The sequence below is a fragment of the Vidua chalybeata genome, chromosome 8, assembly GCF_026979565.1.
Source record: "Vidua chalybeata isolate OUT-0048 chromosome 8, bVidCha1 merged haplotype, whole genome shotgun sequence".
Classification (NCBI taxonomy): Eukaryota; Metazoa; Chordata; class Aves; order Passeriformes; family Viduidae; genus Vidua; species Vidua chalybeata.
This window is the reverse complement of record NC_071537.1, coordinates 35,688,145-35,709,283: the sequence shown is the minus strand read 5'-3', so window position 1 is coordinate 35,709,283 and position 21,139 is coordinate 35,688,145. Positions and strand designations below refer to the sequence as shown.

The following is a 21,139-nucleotide window of genomic DNA, read 5'->3' as shown; positions in this document are numbered from 1 at the left end:
GTTACACAAACATCTGGGATGTTTGTGTAAGAGCTGATGGCAAGGGGAAGGATAGCTTTGCCAAGACCTTGACAGTGAAAACAAGCAGCATACGTCTGTGCTAGAGAAATGGGAACTAGAAAAACAGTGCCATGGGGGTCAATGACAGGTGAGGACAAAGCTTTGCATGTATCAGACAAGGAAGGGGATGTCTCCAGTGTACTGCTGAATGTTGGATGAGAGCTTGGTTGGAGATTGGGAGTACACGATCTTGCAAGTTAATTTTTTAAGAGGTGTTGTACAGGAAGAACTAGCAATGTTTAGATGTAGTCTGAGTGCAAAGATGAGGAGAGATGTTTAATTTTTTCTGCAATTTCTTGATCAGAGTTCGGCTCTTTAAGTCTCTCTAAATAAGACCCGCAGATCTGGCCTTGTGTGGCTTTTGCTGGAAGACGAATTACCCTCTTCTTTGTCAGGCTGTTTTTTTAATCGTCCTGCTGGGTGTTCTGCTGCTTCACCATAGTCTGCTCTCAGGGCTTCACCAGAAAGAACTAAATCAACTATGAGTGAGTTTCCCTTAGCCTTAAGGAGAATCAGGGGTCACAACAGGGAACCTACAGCTAGATGAGTAATTTTTTTTCTATGAATAGGGCAACACATATTGGCTGTTTGATGATAAAAGGGATGTGTGTCTTTGGTCAGTGTCTGTTCAGTCTTTGGTTCAGTGTTCTTTGCACGTGCCCTGAGAGAAGAGACCGCAATGTAGCATTTTTGCAGCTGAAATCAATCCTCTTGTTTTCCTCCTCAAAACCAGCATATGCACGTGTCCTTTGTTCCTTTTTCCGGAAGAGAACCTTCTAGAAGGGCTGTGGGTTAACTGATCATGGCAGACCATAAGATCTTTCCTAATCATGAAGGGCCACTGTACATTCCAATGGTTTATGGTTCATCACACACCCCACACGCACTAAGCTCTGAGCTCAAGCAAAGCATTTAGTCCATCATTGTCCCTTATAAACAGTGCAAAGCAAAAGGAAGCAACTGAGGCATGCATACAGTGATCATAGAGCTGTAAAGATTTTGTCAGGCCTGGTGGCCAGCTTTTTAGCTTCAGTGACTGCAGCAGCATAGTGGTGGTGTTCATTTACTGCCATGAGGATGTCATGTACAGGAGAACTTACTTTTGCTTCCTTCGTGGCTACAGGGTAGAATGTCTGTGTTGGTCCCAGCAATCAAGAGCAACTGTGATTTCTGCACCTCAAATAACAGAATTTCTCCTTGCAATACTTAACTGTTGGCAAAACCACATGCCTGCAGCCTTTTTTCTGCTTCCTCCATGTAAGTGAGCAAGCCATATGTGTTGGGAAAGGAGCATGTGGGAAGATGTGTATTGCTGGCACTCCTAATGTCTGTGTCACCAATTCTTCAGTTTAAATCAGATGAGGATCTGATACAATAGGCTGGCCATATGGAGTTTGAGGAAAATACTATACTGTCCATTTTGACACTTTTCAGCATAGATTTTTACTACACAGATTTTGCATTTGCACATTTTGTGTTCTTGCTTAAGAGCAACTGAAATTAATCCTTGGTTTTTTGGAATGAAGGAGGAGGCTGCACACAAAACTTCCTTTTATTACCTTAAAATTCAGCAGTTATTCACTGCCTGCTTTTGTCCAAAAGAAAGGAGAAAAATTTATTCCTCTGGCTGTTTCAATTCTGCTTCAGTTTCTCTGCCAGATTTTCTTTTGGAATCTGCACAAACAAGTTCACGATGGCAGAGAAGATAAATGGGAGACAGCTATCCTGACACAGGCAGTCTTTGGTAATGCTGTGCTTCAGTGTAAGCTGTCGATGGTATCCAGGGATAAGAAATGGGCAACTCTTGGCTTTTTGGTGAATTAGGACAGTTACAGATAAGCTGCAGTTCTGGCAATACCAGCACTTGCTGTTCTTTCTAGTCTTGTAAACTATATGTGCCTGTAACTATAGATCTTTCCTTAAAATTTCCTTTCCCAATTTTTTCATTGGGAGTTTTCTTCTGTTTGACTTGTTTTTGAGGCCATATGCTTTTGAAAAATTTTCCTGGATGGATTTGGTTTTGTGAGCCATGGGGATTGTTGACATAAATGTCTACTAATATGTGAAAGTTATTATGAGCTCTGATTGTGAATTTTGTCTGAATAGTGCTCATCAGGTGAGAAATCACGAAGTATGAATCTATCTTAAGGAAAAAAAGTCTCATAAGTAGTAACTGTTCTTAATAATCAGAAGGTAAAGCCGTGGAACATAGCCTTTTCTATTGTGGCCATGAATCTAAACTGATCAGCAGCTGAAATGAGACCCTTGTTCCCTCGTATTGAACTCTTCAATCAGTTCTATATACTGAGCTTTTTACTGCACAAGCCATATTTGTAATTTCCCCAGTTACTTATCTCCCTTTTCAGATGGTTCTCTTTTCTTTTTTTCCTCTTAATTTTTTTTTCTTTCCCTCCCTCCCCCCATGTCCACACCTCACATTACCAGAGGCTACAAGCTGAAGGGAGATATTGAGACAGATATTGATGTCCATCTAGAAGTGCAGGATACACTCCTGAAGCTTTTCACTCTCTTCTTGCTTAGGTAATCCTTCAGTTAATCTTCTGAAGTTATTTAACTCAAGGTATAGTGCTGAAGCATTACAGCATGAAATCATTAGTCATGAGCAGAATCCTGACATCCTTCTCATGCTTCAGATGATAAAGCCTCTTCTTGCTTAGAGAGCTAGAAGCTCTTTCAAAAAATTACCAGTGTTTGTGCAAAAAGAAGCAGTGTATACCATTTCTTTATTTCCAAGTGCCCAAGAAAACTGGCAAGACCCTTATGTGGTGCTTACCTCTGGTTTCTTATGAGTGAAAAAAGAGAACTTTGTAGTTGTTGTTGCTCTGGAATACTGCCAAAGCATATTGCAGCTGTGTAGGGAGCACTGGTGTCCTGGAGATGAGAGGGCCCTGAAGTCAGGTTTAGAATATACAGTTTATTGCAAAGGGCGTGGGTGTGGGGGCCTGCTTGGAGTGCCAGCTGCAGCTTGGAACAGCTGGATTACTTATGGACTCCCCAGGGAGTGAGGGCAGGGGGAGAGAGAGAGAGAGAGAGAGGTGGTGGGGGCAGGAGAGGATGCTAAGAGAGGGTTCCCAGAGAGGGTCCAAGAGGCCATCTGGCCCCCTGGGTACGCCTTATCAGGAGGCTTCAGAGTGGGTGCGGAATAAGACTTGGGCCAATGGGATTACAGATACCTGGTACTTCAGGGGAGGGTTACAGATGTGGGATAAACTATACATTTTTGAGGGATGGGACAGAACATTCTATCTGACCCTTGGATCTGTCTGTAGGTCAAAAGGGGGAGTTGCCTTCACCTGGCTATACCACTCTTCTCTAGTTGCTTAGCAACCAAGGTCTGACATCTCAATGCTCGTTCTCATCACAATCTCACTTACAGTCTCTGTATTTTCCAAATCCTTTGCCAGGAAATCATATTTGCAAGGCTTTCCCATTTCATCTTCCCCAACACAGGTGCTCTTCTGAACAAAACATGTATATGAGTGTCTTACTGCTGCCTCTGAAAAAAGTGTTGCAGAGGTCACCCTGGCCCTGCTACCATGGTGGTACAGTTTGTTTTTCAGAACACTGGTTACCCATGTCATAGAGGAGATGAGTGCAGAGATCCCATAAAGAGACTTGTGCTGTTTAAACCCTGCAGTGCACGGACCAAGTGCTGAGAAGTGAACTCTTACTGCCTCTCTGATGCATCTTAGGGCTTCCCTGAGCCCTCTAGTGTTTTTTTGGCCCTAATACTTCTCTCTTTGGTATTTTTTGCATTTTAATTTTTCTTTCCTTCTCTGTGTGGATATTGGAAATGTTTATATCACAAAGATCTATAAAGCCACTTGTGGTTTCTGAGTGCTTTGACTTTCTGCTATTGCTCAATTCTCAAGGCTGGCTTGTGCTGCCACTGGTCACTCTCTCAAAAGGCAGGTAGGTGATCTTTGAAAATGTTTGCAAAACTGAAGCTCCTTTTCCTTTGTAGATAGATCAATAAGTTTGCCCTTTTTTTTTTGGAAGTGGGAGTTACAAGTGTATTACACTTAGGTGTGCTGCAGTTATTACCTAATTTCCTGCTGAAGTGCTGTAATGAAGAATACAGTTATCATCATGCTTATTCTGAGGAACTAGGAAAATGATAGATCTCAATCAATGATGTCTGGTAGAGATTCCTTTTCAATGGACTAATAGCATAGAGTGACTTTAAAGAGGTCAGCTTGAGGCTGCCAGAGCAGCATAAAAGAGATGTGAAAAGATTTAGGAATTACTTTTACTATATACTTTTCTTATATAATCCCATCTTGGCCCCTTTTTCCTTACATCATTTCAGTCCCTATCCAGACAAGTGCAGTGTTTCTGAAGTGGCTCCAGTGGCTAAAGAAATTAAGAGTAATAGAGACCATAGGCATCCAGGCTGAAGGCAAAGCTTTATGATGTTGCTAATAAAAAACAAGAGAGAGGGACTGAGAGGCAGGAATAGTTCCTTTTGCAGTCTGAGCTCTCACCTGAAGCTGATGCTCTCTTGGGCTTAGTTAGGGGCTACGTTTTTTTGTTAGTCAGAAGTCTGCTAATAATTCAATAGGGTTTTTGGTCTTAAGTGTTTGTTTTAAAGACAAGCAGTTTAAACTCTAAACTGATAATCTTCCCTTAAAACATTTTTGTATATTTCCTTTGTCAGTACCAGCAAAAGAAATGCTTAGGAAGAGGCCTGGACCTCATAGAAAACCTTTCAAACTGAGGCGGTGGTGAATGCCAGAAATGATGCAGCTGATGGCTTTGTCATTGCTTTGAGTCACAATCTGTGTTTATGAAACAGCTACTTTGAGCTCCATTGTGGAATCATTGATAAATCTGAAAAAGTGTGGTTTAACACCATAGAAGTGAAAATTGAACCCCTGAAATCAATTTGCCATAGCAGGATGGAAGTCTTTTAATCACTGCTGTCTCGTCTTCTGTTGGTTGTGCCTAAAATACCATGGCTGAGTGAAGAAATATACAAGCCTTTTTCATGTAATGCCTTTCCAGCTTGGACCTGGGCATCTTAGTTCACTGACTTTTGTAATTAATCAGTAATACATAGTTTGATTCTTGTAGGTTCCACTGGAATTTATACACGTGCTAACTGTATCACAGGTAGCATATAAAATTTGTTCTTGCGGGTCTTTTTATAAATTTAAGAAGTTATAAGAAGAAGTTAAGAAGATAACTGTGTTATCCACTGCAGTCACAGAATAGATAAGCTTGAAAATGATTTTGAAAATCCCATGAGCACTTACTCATTTCTTTCCCACTTATAGTTCAAAATGTGCCCTGTGGGCCCATTGAAAGTCATCTGACCATATATCTGCAGGGTTAGGATGAGAACAGGTGAATAAAGACTGCAAATATTCAATAATTTTTAATTACAGGTGATAGAGAGATTATTAGAAGCTTTTTTTTAAATTCACATTACATTGGAAGACTTAATTTTTTATTATCTTGTTATGTGTCAATTAATCTCTGGAGAAAAAATGATCCCTGATGTAAGATTAATTGATATGGAGTTTCATACTTTCACCCACTTCTGGCCTGCACCTTTAGAAGCAAGGGAAGAGAGGTTAATCCATGTTACAGGGAGCAACTTGATGATTGGGCCCAGTAAAGACATCCATGGTAACTAGTGTATGCTCTTGCAATGTCTGACATTTATTCATCTAAAGCCATCAAAGCTCTGATAATAGAAAACGAAATGTTAATTTTCAATTCTGATCCTTTAAATTATGCTGATGCATCATCTTCTAGGAGTGTTTGTGAGGTGTAATTTAATAGTATTTTTTCCACTTACAGATTACACAATAGGTAAATTAAAATTAAAGCATTGAGTTGGAGATGTCTTTACCATCATTAATGAAATGATTGTGCAGTTTACAATTGGCTTATTTTTTGTTGCATAATGCTGGTGGTACCTAGAGTTTTGCTTATCAGTTTCAGTTTATATTATTCATAAACTGAGAGGAATACATAATTTAATAATATATTCTCTCATGTGCTATTTTCTAATTTTTCCTGACTTAATCCCTATGAAACCCTCTTAGTTGTGCTCTCAATGAATATTTATCTCACATTCACTTGATTTTGGCCTTCGTCCTAGTTACAAAGGTTCCTGTAGTAGCATGTGTAAAACCAGGATGTGACAAACGTGGTGCCATATTTTTCACTCAGCTACCCAGAGTTAAAATACCCACTCCACAGCTGATGGTGTTAGATCTGCATTTTGTAGCAGTGCAAAAGTACACCTGAAGTCAAAAGTGACCAGATCTCCCTGTGAAAGGGCTGTGGCAGCCTCCTGTCAAGAGTCACAGATGTCATTAGATTAGTGAAAGCTGAGCCTCAAATTGATGCTAACCATCAAATCCTGAATTTCACTACTTGTGAAAATCAATCTCTTGCTCCTGCTTTCTGTATGTATAGGACCATGAGATTCTGGCTTTAAGATATAAAGAAAGATGAAGTCACAAAAACAGCATCAGTGGAGATTTAGATTGGATATTAGGAAAAATTTCTTCACCACAAGGATTGTCAAGCACTGGAGTAGGCTGCCCAGGAAAGCAATGGAGTCACCATCCCTGGGGGAATATAAAAGGCATGTAAATGTGGTGGTCAGGGATGTGGTTTAATGGTGGATTACAGTTGGACTCAATAATCTTAAGGCTTTTTTCCAACATAAATGATTCTTTGAAAAGAAATCTGAAATAGTGTAACTTAGTCTTTTCTTTGCCATTTTTCTTGGTGTCACTTTTCTTTGCCATTTTTCTTGGTGTCATTTTTCTTTGCCATTTTTCTTGGAACACTCCCATGTTCTTGGAGTCATCTATGCTCTTCTCATGTGCTGTTTTGGAAGGCTCTTGAGTGTGACAGAGATACATTCATGTAGGAACTATTATTGAAGGAATGTGACATTCTGAGGATCTTTGAGTACTTTTGAAGAGAAGCTGGGCTGGTGTCACTTGTCTTAAACAAGTGCTGCATTCACCAGGATCTCACCTAAGCCTTCTACCATGCATCTGCAGAGGTTATAGGGAATGAAATCTCTTGTTTCTGTTGCTGCTAACACACACATTAATTATTTTGTGATGCTAAGTGTAAATGGAATGAAGTCTAAAAGGTCTTTTTTTGGCTTTGGTTTCTGCAGTATGCACACACAGCATCCCTCAATTATGTTACTGCACAGAATCATGTTAAAGATTGCTTCAGTGCTCTCTCTGAACTGGTAATATGAAAGAAATAAAGTACAAAAGACACCAAACTCACAGTTGGAAGCTGTGAGCTTGCTTGCACCTCTCGTAGGGATGGATGTGAAAAGTTACATGTTTCCATTTCAGTCCAGTGGCCACTGTTACAGTGTGTTTTCCACTTTTTAGTTTGACTTCTTTTTTTTAGTGGCTGTATCATTTACTTTAGGACATGGATTACTTATGGACTTTGCATTTTTACTTTGTTTTCATCCTTTGATTTTATGTGATGCACAAATTTAAAGCATCAGTGCACAAAAGACGCATAATACTTCAATGAAAACTTAGTGCCAGAACTCTCACTCCTTGTCCTTTGGTCTCTTCCCCTACTCCATCAAAGTACTCCTGGTCCAGAGCTAACCCCACCCTTTGGAAAGGAGAGTAGGAGATGGGTGAGCTGAGATGCTGCGCAGAGCAATTTTGAACCAGCTGCATGCGGGTCCATGGTCAGAAATCCCCCTTGTCGGTGAGTTCAACAGGGAGTGCAGGCAGCTCTGGGATTCAAGTTTGACTGTTCTCATTTGCTCAGGCAGGAGCTCTGTGGTCTTTTTCTTGCCCAGTATGGAGGGAATGTGTTCTTAAACAAGACTCTGAGAGTCCATTGACTTTCAGTTGAGAATGAAGTTGATAAATTTTATTGCACAGAAAAATGTTTTATGCTTGAGTTGTCTGGCATCAGTTCCTGTGACTTTTGAGAATAGATAATAACTCATTCTAGAGTTTATGTAATGCTGATGAAGGTGCTGGATTTTAAAGAACTTGCACATGGTCCGGTTGTTCCACAATTGTCTGTTGTAGGGTTGTGTGTTGATCTGAAGAGTGCTGGCTGCTCTCTACAGGTGTTTGAATTAAATTCTGCATTGTTATGGAGTAATAGTATGTGAAAAGTTGATTATCCAATTTAGAATAATAAATCAGGGTGGAGATCTTGGATCTCTTGAATGTGTGGCTTGTCACTGACTTCACTGGGGACATGATTTCTTAATTTTGCCATGGGGTATTTGGCATAGTTACATTGTTAAAATGAGAAACAAAGTTTGATGTGATTAAAGTAACTTGGAGTGTTGAGATCTATTGAAAGATGTCTCTTTCTGTCTTAGGGTGATACAAAGTGGATTTCTATTGTTTCAAGCTAAGCAAGTACCTTTTGTCCAAGTTCTGTAAATACTCTTATTGTGCTTGCTCCAGGCTTGCTGTGACTAGTGATTCTTCTCATCTTCAGTGCTATCTGGTTTAAAAAATGGTATTGTTTTATTGTGCCTATGTGCAACATCTAAGGAAATCTTCTCATCCTCAGTGTTAACTGCTTTGAAAAATTGTATTGTTTTATTGTGCCTATGTGCATCATCTAAGGAAATGGGCAGACAACGTTTGACCAAGATGTGGAATTATTTCTCTTTATGAATAATTTAAATTCCTTAATTGAAACACTGTTGTGGTTTTTTTTGTTTTTGTTTTTGGTTTTTTTTTTTTTTTTTTTTTTTTTTTTTTTTTTTTTTTTTTTTAGGCAGGTAAATCAACTCCTCAAGAAAGAATGGTACCACTTATGTAGAATGCTATCATTAAAGTGTTCTTCAGGCCTGCCATTTAAATTTGCAAGGAAATCCATTCCCTAAAGGAATAAAAAAGGGCAGGACTGGTGGCCAAAATGTCAGGGTGAGTTAGTCACCAGAAAAATCTATTATTCATGGGATTAATAAATAAGGGAGAACTGCAAAAGACATGCTGCTGGATTTTGTCACAAAAATGAAATAAAAGAAATTGCAAAGCTGGCTTTCTGACAAAATGTCACTTCCAGTTTAACAGATAGTTTAAAATTGAATACAAAAACTGCTAATCAATTTTGTTCTCTTTTGAGTTTGTTTATGCCTTCTATGGGTATTTTTAGATCTGAAGGCTTCCTTTATCAGAATATCCATGGAGAGCTCTCTTCCATGCAGAAAGCTTGGCCTATAGAGTCCTATTTTTTTGAAGCTGGTCTCCTGCCACTTTCCCTGGCTTGCTGGAGCATACAAGGTTCTGGTGGTATCCCAAACAAATAGGAATTTGGGCCGGCAGGATCCTTGTGGGGCTCAGATAGCCCTTCTTCTCCCTCTCCTTTACTATTTGTAGTAATGAAATTTGTGCCATTTGGCTTTAGAAACTGAACTGTTAAAAGAGAAGTCTGCATGTTTAAATGAACCTCAGCCTTGAATGTGACACTTTATTTTTTGCTTGTTCGTTATTTCTTTGCCTAAAAAGCATCTCTCTAGATACTGTCTATTTTAATTCCTGTGGCCTGACCAAGCTCATTGTGAGTAGCTGAAGAGAACATGAGCAAACAGATATTTTCTTTCTTTATGGAAACATATAGAAAAAACACTCCTTTTTTCCTGTTTAAAAAACCCACCCAAGTGTAACCACTAAAATCAGTAAAGGTTTTGTTATGGGAGTGCTTTAAAAGCAGTTCACTAAGATGGAAGCCTCTGAGGTGTCTTTTTTGAGCTGGCATACACAGGGACTCATGCAGTAAGAATGAACATTTGCACCCACACATAGCATGAAATGGGGGCGGTTTGTTCTCTGAATGCTTCAGGTGCGCCCTTTGAGAGGATCAGAGGATCTCATAGCATTCGCTCAAGTGTCCAAACGCTGACTTCCTCTTCCTCTTCCTCTTCCTCTTCCTCTTCCTCTTCCTCTTCCTCTTCCTCTTCCTCTTCCTCTTCCTCTTCCTCTTCCTCTTCCTCTTCCTCTTCCTCTTCCTCTTCCTCTTCCTCTTCCTCTTCCTCTTCCTCTTCCTCTTCCTCTTCCTCTCCTCCCCTCTCCCTCTCCCTCAGGAGTAATTGTTACCTAATGCCTGCCATGTAAAGTGGTTTTCAGGAAGAGAAGAATCACATGTAGGCTCGATTCTAAACATGAAAGATCTGTAGGTCCATAGATTTGTACTTGGAAGGAAGCTTTAATACTTTTCAGTAACATCCCTGACCCTCTTTATTTTTCATTATGCCATAGTACAATTCATGTAATGTTTTTTTTCCTGGAATACATATACCATAAGTTTGTTAGCATAACAGTAGTTACAGAATGTCATACATGGTATGCATGATGATATATTGATGTTTATTCTGTCCTTCCAATCTTACCCTAATGATTTGAAATTAGAAAAATAAATTTTACAATTACAGTTTTATCCCCTAGACAATGGCACCAGCATAGCATATGACCTCCTAACTATTCCGAATTAGCTTCACTTGAATTTAACAGTATCTTCTCTGCTGTTTTGTAAATATAGCAAGGCAGTTAATCTGCTCTGGTCAGTGCTTGCTGAGTGTCTAGCCAGAGTCCAGCCTGTACTCATAATGGCTTGATTTTCTTGTTGTAGCAGTTTGACCAGATATAATTACAGTGCCTTCAAAAGACTGTGTTCTCATTTTACATGAACAGGACATGAATTAGAGTAGAAATTAAGGTATTTTTGTATTCCTGCAGAAAGGATTGTGTTCAGAATGAATTTCTATTATGTTACTGTTACAGCAGAACAGTTACAGCAGTGGAAGTGAAATGCCTGGGTTATCCACTGCAGTCACAGAATAGATAAGCTGTATTTTAGTGTCAAAATGTGAATCAGTTTTGCTGTCTGGCCTCTTGTAAGAAGGGTCTACCACTGGTACCTTGTTTTGCTAAGTACCACTTAAATGGGTAGGGACTGGTCATGTGGCTAATCCCCAGGTTAGGTCCTGCATGGCTCCCTTTCAGCTTTGAAAGCTGGGCCAGGAGTTGGACTTTGATGATCCCTATGGGTGCCATCCAGCTCAGGATATTCTATGATTCTGTGACTTTGGATTCTTTGGCTCAAGGAACAGCATCTTAGATTCATTCACCACCAGCTTGCATAAGCTCTGTTTTTGTTTCATACAACATGTGATGTCAAACACTGAAATGTAAACTTAGCAAAGAATTTTTTGGTTTTTCTTTTTTTCTTCACACTCACTTTTTTCCCCTCACAGAGTCCAGGAAAGATTTAGGTCTGTGGGAAAGTGCACAATCCTTCATCTGACTCTCTCTTAGACCTCTTTTGCAATGGTGTTGAAGTCAAGACCTCCCCCCACTTCCTCGTCCTTCTGTCAAGTCCTCCCCTTAACAGGGATGGAGTGGCTGACTTTGGTTTGGAAAAACTCTCCTAGGTTGGCTGAGGTTCTAAAGCTGCTCCCCTCAAGGTTGCATGAAAATGAATATGCCTATGCAGCTTCACCTTCCCCATGCTTCCTATGTAAGTTTCTGTAGAAAAAATAGTTTGTTCAAAGGCAATAGAGCTTTCTGAAAGAAATCTCCTAATTCATGTGGCTGGGTGTCTTTTTAAGTCAATGGCTCTGAATTCCTTTCTTGCAAAAAGGCACAGCTTTATCAGCTTTAGAGTTGATAATAAGACTGTTAGGTATTCCCTGAATTTTTAGGTCTTAGTATGAGACCGACGGTTACTAAATAGGACCTGAATTTCCTTCCTTTCTCCTGTTTTTTCTGGAGGCAGTTCACTTCCCCTGCTAATAAACTGATGACTAATCATGTGCTCTTCTTGTTATATATTACGAAACTGGTAAATTGGCAAATACTACAAAAGCAACAAGTACCTCCACTGTTTATCCTTCCCAGGGGCTACATCCCAGATCTGCTCTTCCTTCACTGAAACTGGAGGACATGGAGAGATAGAGAAGTACAGGGTAAGTATGGGTAGTGGCAGTGTTGCTGTATGGATGGATATTCATTAGCCTTTCCTTCTGATTACTCCAGCTGCATCAGATGAAAAGCCAAGAAGATTTGTATATCACTGGAGGCTTTGGCACTTCCTTTGTGCTATCTTCTTTTCTCCTTCCATTTTTTGAAAGCTGGTTGTTAGAGAGAGTCCCTTGGGGATGAGCTCTGGGTTGGAGGGGTTGTTGACATGATTGACAGCTTTTCTTCTGCCTTCCCTGGCTCGGTGGGAGAAAAAGCTAGTGGATGCTCGTGCATTCAAAATTTAAGGCTTCTTAAAATGCCAGTGAGCAGGTGGTAGCTTTTGCCTTTGTTGTGTTCTGAGATTCAGCTTTTGAGCAAATGGTTGATTACAAAGTGTCTCAAATGTAATAATTTTCTATACTTTCAGGCTTATCTTACCACAAGAAATGGCCAATTGTATTTTCTTAATGTTGACAAATATTTCTAAGCTACTAACCAAACCAATTTATTTTCATGAGTTAAACCTGTGTTTATACTGTAGACATGTGAAATAGGGGCAGAACATAGCTGGCAAGTTAATATTCTGTGTCTCAGAGAAAAGTTTTGTTTTAATTATAAATATTACATAAAATATGGATTTTTGATAAGAAGGCATCTGCAACTTCAGCAACAGTGGAAGTAATGTTATAGCCAGCCATAAATGTAGAATGACATTTATTTTGAAAGATCCCCTTCCAGTCAACTTCCACCACTGCTGGTTTTCTACAAACTCTGCTTCCACAGTGCTGAAGCAGAGCTCATGATTCCTCCATTGTAAGTCATCCATGCATAATTAGGGTAAAATATCAGTTTAATAGAGTGAATATAATGACTGAGTTTGAGCTCTATGTCAGCTGGGAAAGTTACTGAGATTCTTTTCTCTAGATTTGCATGTGAGAGTCAGTGTTGGAAGAATGTATGTCTGTTTTCAGACTTAGTCCTAATTTCATTAAACTGAGCATCATGTGATATGTTTTCTATTGTTATTTCATACAGAAGATCTAACTTGAGAAATATTCCTGCTGAAATTTTTAGGTTTCACACTTTGAATTCAGGAAAGACTACTCTATTGAAAATAATATTTCAGAATTTAAATTTAGCATGTTTGTTAATATAGCTACACAGTTGAACTTCTTAAACTTCTTGATTGGCATATATCTTACTGTGTTCCCTTGCGTGTGATATGGGCTCAGATGAGTAAAGAAGAACCATTTAAATTAATTTTCCTTGAGGATGTGTCTCTGTGTTGGCTTATCACTATTTTGGTAGTGCTATTAATTTGGTGGCAGCAGATGCCAGTAGGGTGCATGGAAGGTAACTGTGTCTGCATCACCACTCCAAGTCTGCCACTGTCCCAGACCTGCTGGACACAGTGTTTTAATTAGTTAATATGTATGAGTAATATTAACAGCTGCTCTGGAAAGCCAGTTCCAAAAAGCAACTCATAGTTCAATGGAAAATTTGTACAGAAAAATTGTATGTTAGAAGTACATTTTTGGAAGCTGATTCCTGTAATTCCTTGCTAATGCCAATGACAGGTTACTGAAAATGTTCAGGAAAAATCAGCCATCAAATTTAACAAATTTCATCTAGATGTAGTAATTATTTAACCCTTTAAGTAATGCAATAGCATATAAAGTGTTCAGCAACTAAAATAGAAGTGATAGTTCATCTGAAATTATCCAGTGAGAATATTCTCAGGTTTCATCACTCAGCTATTTTACCAGTTCAACTTACCAGCATTTTTGAAAATGCCATACAATTATTATTAGTATGGAAATGTTCTTAGACATTCAAGTTAGTCAAGAGGAAAAAAAAAAAAAAAGGAAAAAAAAAAAACCAATCCAAACATTAAGGAAGATTAGGCCTTACTGAGTAAACCATAAAACTGAATGCACATTTTCTTCTGCAGAACTATCATCCTTTGCTGCTAAATTTTTGATTTCCAAATCCAAGTAGGATGGGAAGTACAAGGATTAGATAAACTCAGTATGCCTTTTTTCCCTGTCATTGTCTTATGGTTCAGATCTTCAAAGTCCAGCATCATTGTTACTTTCAAAGTAGCCCTTCCAGCAGCAAGGGAAATGTCATGAAATGACATTAACAAAGCTCAGAAAAGTGCAGAAACACTTTAAGGAAGGCAAATACTTTGTATATGTCATTCTCTTTTTCTCCAAACGTAAATTGTTTTCATTTCAGATTGTTGGTACTTTATACATTAATTCCCACATTAGTATGTAGAAGTGGAAGCTAATTTAGTCCATTACAATGATTCATATTCTGTCCAAGGAACAAACATTTTCTGATGGGACTAAGGACTGAAGCATATTAATGCAGTTGAAATCTTCCAGCTCCCAAAACAGGCAGAAAAAGAAATTGTTACAAGGAATGAAACTAGAAAAGCTAATATTGCTATCTGTGCAAGTCCAGTAAAAAGGCAGGTGGGCTGCATCTGTATTGTCTGGCACTGTGTGCTGTCTGGTTTTTGACAGAAGCACATTGGAGCAGGAGGTGCTGGCTGTCTGGGATGTGCTGTTTCTCCTCACCTGGTTCCTGCTAACAGGAAGGGGGAAACCTTCAGTTATGCTGTCCACTGAATACAACATGGGAGTGAGATTTTTTTATGCCTTTGGTCATTAGAAGATCCTCACACCTTTGAGAGGATTAACAGAAAGTGATGATGACATTTGTGGCAAGTTTCAGGAGTATGTTCACCTACAAGTGAGAAGTGGGTAGAGAAAATATGTAACAGCTGGTCTGTGAACATATATTTTCATGTACCACACTTTGCTGTGGCAGCACAGCCCTCTTCCCATCAGATCAGAGCTCTGTCCGCTCCAAGTGGTTTAATTACATTTCCTCTTTAAATAACAGTAATTAGTTATGGTTTCCTAGAACCTCAGAGGAATACAATTGATCATTTTTTTCTATGCATTGTTGCTTATTTTTTCTCTGAGTCTGCTTCACTGAGTAGCTGTTCCTAGTGAAAAGGCTCTTGCAATGCATGAGGGAGACAGATGCATTTCACCTGTGACTTCAGTGATTTCCATATATGAGAGGATCCTTGGAGATGTCTTGTGCATGAAATGAATGCAGCTGCTCAGATTGTTTGTGGTGGCCTACAGCTGGCCTGTAGGCCTCAAAGTATAAATAATTACAAATTTATAACGGAAATATATATATAAAAATAATTACATAATAGCCTTACTTACATAATTCGACCGGTAGGAGCAGGCCCAGGCCGTTGGGGACTCAGGCTTCTGTTGGCTGGTTGACCAAGAAGTAAGTGGCTCAGCCAAGAAGGACTAAGCTCATGAGCCCCTCGGGTATATAAGGAAGTAAGATCTGAATAAGGTGAACTGTTGCTGCATGAACTCGGTGTGTCTTGTCACTGGTCTGTCCCCAAAACTGTGACAATTGGTGGGCCCTGACGTGATCGCAACAGCTGCCAACAATAGAGCAGAGAGACAGACGGGGTAACTGGGAAGAGTTGCCTGCAGCCTTTGAGCTGCCTGCAGCCTTTGAGCTGCGAAGAGCGGCGTTCACAGCACTGTGGGGCAACCAGGAGGAGTTGCCTGCAGCCTTTGAGCTGCAAAGAGTGGCATTCACAGCACTGTGGGGCAACCAGGAGGAGTTGCCTGCAGCCTTTGAGCTGCAAAGAACGGCGTATAGAGCCGTGATTGGTCCAGACCCACCTTTATTTTTTCTTTTATTATTTTTTTGTAAGTAGAAGACACCACCAGCATGGGAGCATGGGCTTCAACAGCGGAGGACCTCCTCCTGAAGGTATGGGCTCACATTCTAAAGAACAGATTTGAAAAATATGAGGAACGGGCTTTATTAGCCCGAATAATGTGGTGAGCGAACCGTGGAATTGGACATATCAGAAGTGGCTGCCCTAGATTTAAAAACTTGGGAGTGGGCTGGCTTGTGGCAAGCACATTTCTCTCTCTCTCAGGATTTTTTATTGAGGTGCACAGAGAGAAATGAAAGAGAAAACAATTTCTATTTCTGCTCCATGTTTTTCTCTTGTGGAATGTGTTTGGAGAATTGTTTACCTGGAGTGAGCTCTTGGTTGGATCATGGTGGATTGTTTGGGCCTGAGAGCCAATCGGATCCACCTGTGTCTGGGCTCTGGTGAACAGGGTCACGAGTTGTGAGTTAGTTAGATATGATAGTTAGAGAAAGTAGCATGTAGTATTTAGTATCCTCTTTTATATAGCATATTAATGTATTATAACATAATTATAATAAAGCAATCATTTAGCCTTCTGAAATGGAGTTAGACATCATCATTCTTCCCATTGGGTTCGCCGACATCAACAACAAGTGGTGACCCCGAACGTTGGATGAAGAACCAGGACCTGGATCGGTCCACAACCGTGATTTAACACGGGAAAGGAGGTGAACCCTCTTGAAAAGGCATGTCCGACGTCCCTGCGAGGGATAGGGGAGGTAAGACGCCGTGGGAACCCTTTCTATTGGACCAGGTGCAGCCCCGAGCAGTTTGCCGTAACTGGACGCCTCTGCCTTCCTTTGAAAGGTACTGATTTTCTGATAATAGTACTACCCTGATCTAGGGTGGACTTTAACCTTGGGAAGAGATGTCTGCAGATTTCGACATTGGTTTGTCTTGTGTACATGGCCCTATACTTGCCCTCTGGAGAGATTTGGCTCGGGTCAATGGAATTTCTATCCCTGATGATGATTTTTTGGAGTTTCTTGAATATGCAGACACTCGTGTTTTTTTTCGGGGATCTGGCTTTTTCCCTGAATACAGAGGCTTGGAGATCCCTGTATTTCCTCATCAGGAAAAACGTCATGCGAGATCTCTGGGCGTTTCGATACATGAAAGTTTATTTCGAGCTTCTTCCGATAGTCCAGAAATGGACCCCTTTTCCGATAATCCAGTCTTTGCTGCAGGTGCCCCCCCGCGAAAAGGGGGGGGCAGAGCCTTTGTCCGTGGCTCAGAAATTTTCTTCTGCTTCTGCGCAGAGGGAGCCTCCTCCACCTCCTCCTCCTGCAGCGTGTGAGCCCCGCCCCCGCGTCCCTTCGGAGGGTGCGGGGCCGCTCCCGGCCGAGGCGGAGACGCCGCTCCGCCCGCCGGTTTCCCCGCCTGCAGCCGTGCCTCCTCCTCCTCCTGCCCATTCGGAGCTGGGAGACGCACCCGCCGCTGAGAGCCGGCCTGAAGCCACCTCAGCAGGGGCGGAGACGCCGCCTGCGCCGGCTCCCGCGCCGGCCCCTGCCTCGGAGTTGTCAGCCCCGCCTCCGGCACCGCCCGTCATCGCTCCCGCAGCGGCGGCTGCGCCCCCTGCACCAGCGGCCGATCCCTCCACAGCGGTCGGTTCCGCCGCGCCGGTGGTCCCGCTCGCCGGCTCGGAGCCTGCTCCCGATGCGAGCTGTGATGATATAGAAGACCCCCAGCCTGCGGCGCCGGCCGAGGACCTCCCCGCGCCGGCTCCGCCGCCGATATCGGCTGTGATGCGCGCCTCGCCGCCCGCACCGGCCCCCGCGCCGGCCCCGCTGGTCCCGGCTGCCCCGCCGCCTCCCGCGGCTTTCGCCGGGTCGCCAGGCGCTGCCAGCAGCAGCGAGCAGCAGCAGCCTGGGGCCGCGTTGGAGCGGACCCCGCCGTCTCCAATCAGCCCGGGGTCCCCTCCCAGCCTGTTCTCTGCTGCTGGCGCTCCTCGGCAGCTCCTTGCAGCTGCCGCGAAAGTGAAAGTTATGAAGTTTAGTGCCTTTCTGGGGAACAGTGTTTTTCTTGGTCCAATTCTTGCTTGGGTGGGGGATTCTCGCCGGAGCTCGAGGCCCCTCGCCCCTCCCGCTCCCGTTTGGGGGGTGGGGGGGATGAGTTCCGGGAATGCTGCCGCTGGCATTGTGCCCGGAGAGCGTGGGGGTGCTGCGGCCAGGGGTCAGAGAGCTGCGTGCCGGCCCAACCGTGCCGCAGGTCCTGAGAATCAACACTTCTCTGGGAAAAACACCTTCTCTGCTGAGCCTTGGGGCAGTTCTTGTGTCATGCCCTCGTTTGAGGAGCGGGGCCAACCGCGTCCTGAGAGGCTGTGGCTGCGGCCACGGCCAGGCGCGGTGCGGGATGAACACGATGCTGGAAGACTTGCCGTGACACTGGCCGCGTGGTGGGGGCGGGCTGTGAAGATGAACATCCCGCCCCGCCGGTCGGGCTGGGACCGATTGGTCCAGCGCCCCGGCCGGGGGGCCCCGTGTGCCCCACGGCCGGGTTTGGGATCTTGGCTCCGCCCGCATGGACCGGGGCCGCCAGCTGCGCAGGGTCTCAAAGCCTGCTACTTGCTGGGCATTCTGATTCCGAGATAAAAAAAAAAAAAAAAAAAAAAAAAAAAACAACAACCACAAAAACAAAATTATTAGATTTAAGATTAATTAAATAGAGGTGGTTGAAAAGACAAAGAACAAGAAAAAAAAGTGGTTGATTTAAGAGTTTTGGCCATGGGATTTCAGAGATTTTTTCAGTTTTTTTTTAATTTGGTGATGGTTTTTGCACAAGAAAGGTATGTTTGCATGGTTGACAATCAGCCCAGAGTTGGTTTTATCAGTTGTTGCAGTCTCTGGGATGACATTCAGTGTTTTGGTATTAGATAATTATATGATGTCACATTTGGTTTTTGTTTATGGGTTTTTAATTGTTGTTTGGACTTTCTTCAGTTGTTTTGTTTCAGGATTCAGCAGTTCTCTGTTTCAGCATTGAGAAGGACTTTTGAGGATGTCAAGATCAACGTTTCCAATCAATGGACAACTTCTCCGGAGAATCAGTTGTTTGGACTTGAAATTTGAGCATTATTTTAATTGTTGTTTGGGTTTTATGTTGTAGGTTTTGTTTTAGAGATTTGATAGATGGTTTGCAGGTAAAGGATCTCTTTGAACATTCCACATCAGCATTTGATTTCGCTTTTGATTGATAACTAGCAAATTGATAAGGGGACCTCTTGAGATGTGTTTGCTCTCTTTTGTAGGACCCTGCAGAAGAATTGCAGATGCATTTTTTTTAATTTAATTTTTTTTAAATTTATACTAAAACGGTGATATGTGGCAAGCACATTTCTCTCTCTCTCAGGATTTTTTATTGAGGTGCACAGAGAGAAATGAAAGAGAAAACAATTTCTATTTCTGCTCCATGTTTTTCTCTTGTGGAATGTGTTTGGAGAATTGTTTACCTGGAGTGAGCTCTTGGTTGGATCATGGTGGATTGTTTGGGCCTGAGAGCCAATCGGATCCACCTGTGTCTGGGCTCTGGCGAACAGGGTCACGAGTTGTGAGTTAGTTAGATATGATAGTTAGAGAAAGTAGCATGTAGTATTTAGTATCCTCTTTTATATAGCATATTAATGTATTATAACATAATTATAATAAAGCAATCATTTAGCCTTCTGAAATGGAGTTAGACATCATCATTCTTCCCATTGGGTTCGCCGACATCAACAACACTGGCTGACATATTGTCATAGCTGCCTCTACAGGAGATGACTCTGCCATTTCTGTTATCAAGCCTTGGAGACTTGTCACGAACATGATGGAACTGTTGCAAAGTGAGCGGTTGGTGAGGACGGCAGAGGGATCACAGCTGACACTGTCTGCTGAGGCAAATGGCAAAAGCAGGGCACCGAGGGAGGTGGTGGGGCGGGCAGACACTGTGCCAGGTGAGAGAAGGAAAAGGATGGGTGCAGAAAATACAATGTGCTGGGAGGCCCGCAGGCAGAGCCTCCCCAGGCAAGGGCGACCTACCTGGGGAGTGCCCTGACGCCCTCCGGGACTAGGATCTGTCAGTGCATTGCCCCATCCCTGGGGCCATCAGTGGAATCGCCCCAAGCAGCCGGGCTGTGTTAAATGGGCACTCTGCAGCCCCTCCGTGCCCTGCTGTGGCTACCGAAACCTCTGAAACAACGGGCCACTTTCCCACTCTGTGCTCCACTGCTCTACTGCCCCTTGTTCTGCTGTGCTGGCAGAAGCCTCCGTAACCACCCAAGACCAGCGCGTGTTGTCAACAGGGCGCCCCGCCACTGACCCAGAGGGCAGAGACACCCCGAGCACACCAAAACTACTTCTTCCCAAGACGAATCGGACCAGCTCCAAGACCACACCCTCAAGCCCCCTTCTGCAAGGTGTGCCTGCATTTTCTGCCCAGCCTCCAAGGGGTGGGGTGTACCCGCCCATCACCACGACATGGGGGTGGGTCCAAGAAATGCGTCACCAGGAGTTCCCAGAGATGTTATACGTGGAAGTGGTGCTGCTGTCCCAATTGTTCGGCCACTGCCGGACCTAGAGTTTTCTCTAGATTGTACACCAGCTAAGAACTCAATATACACCAGAGAAGACACCTCTGCTCCTGCTGAGCCAGTGCAGTGCAGAACTTTAGACCCTGGCGGGTCCTGCCATGCCAAGCCTAAAATTAAGTTTTGTTCTCAGTTATCCAGAATTGTGCAGACATGTTATTTAAGGATAAAAACTGTTAGACAAATTTATAACAAACCAGTCAAAGGTACAAATAAAGTTCTAAAGCTTATAGGGTTATTAATAACACACCAAAAGTTAACCTATTCAATATGCTTGTAAAAGAAAGCCTTGCATATATTATTCTCGAACAATATTCATGGCAATATTTACCTAGACTTTATCACCTTATATCTAACTGGACATACCTTGTCATAACTTTAAATAATGGCAACATAACACTTAACTTTGTCACTTTCAGTTTAATGATTATTCATAATCCTTCAAAGAAAAATACACCTTGGGCCATCAATGGAACTTTTAGAATGACAACTGACTTGTAACTTTACTCAAATACTTCAAGAATCAAATATTTTAAAGACATAACAAACACAAAAATGTGTCATTTTTGCTCATGTCCCAAGATGTGGCCTGTGAAACCTAAGACATGAGACTTGAATAAGTCTTGTAAATAAGCAGTTGTATACCTCATTAAATACAATTCTTACAGCTATAGGGTGTGTTACACCACTAGTATCCCCTACATAGCACTTTAAAATATATATTTTAAGCAGAAATGGGGGAACACCTAGTGCTGTGTATACCCTAAAACAGGTGAC

At 42.2% G+C, this 21,139-nt stretch overlaps 1 long non-coding RNA gene across 2 annotated transcripts; it reads left to right on the top strand.

Moving 5' to 3' along the window:
• The first annotated feature begins 3,740 nt into the window (after positions 1-3,740).
• Positions 3,741-16,792, top strand: LOC128791897 (uncharacterized). 2 transcript variants are annotated; one of them, XR_008432217.1, is made up of 4 exons: positions 3,741-3,824; positions 3,954-3,993; positions 11,961-12,028; positions 15,793-16,792. It is a non-coding gene; the product is annotated as an uncharacterized LOC128791897 (long non-coding RNA). The 2 variants fall into 2 exon arrangements; XR_008432216.1 differs by having other exon boundaries at positions 3,741-3,993.
• The last annotated feature ends 4,347 nt before the right edge of the window (positions 16,793-21,139 follow it).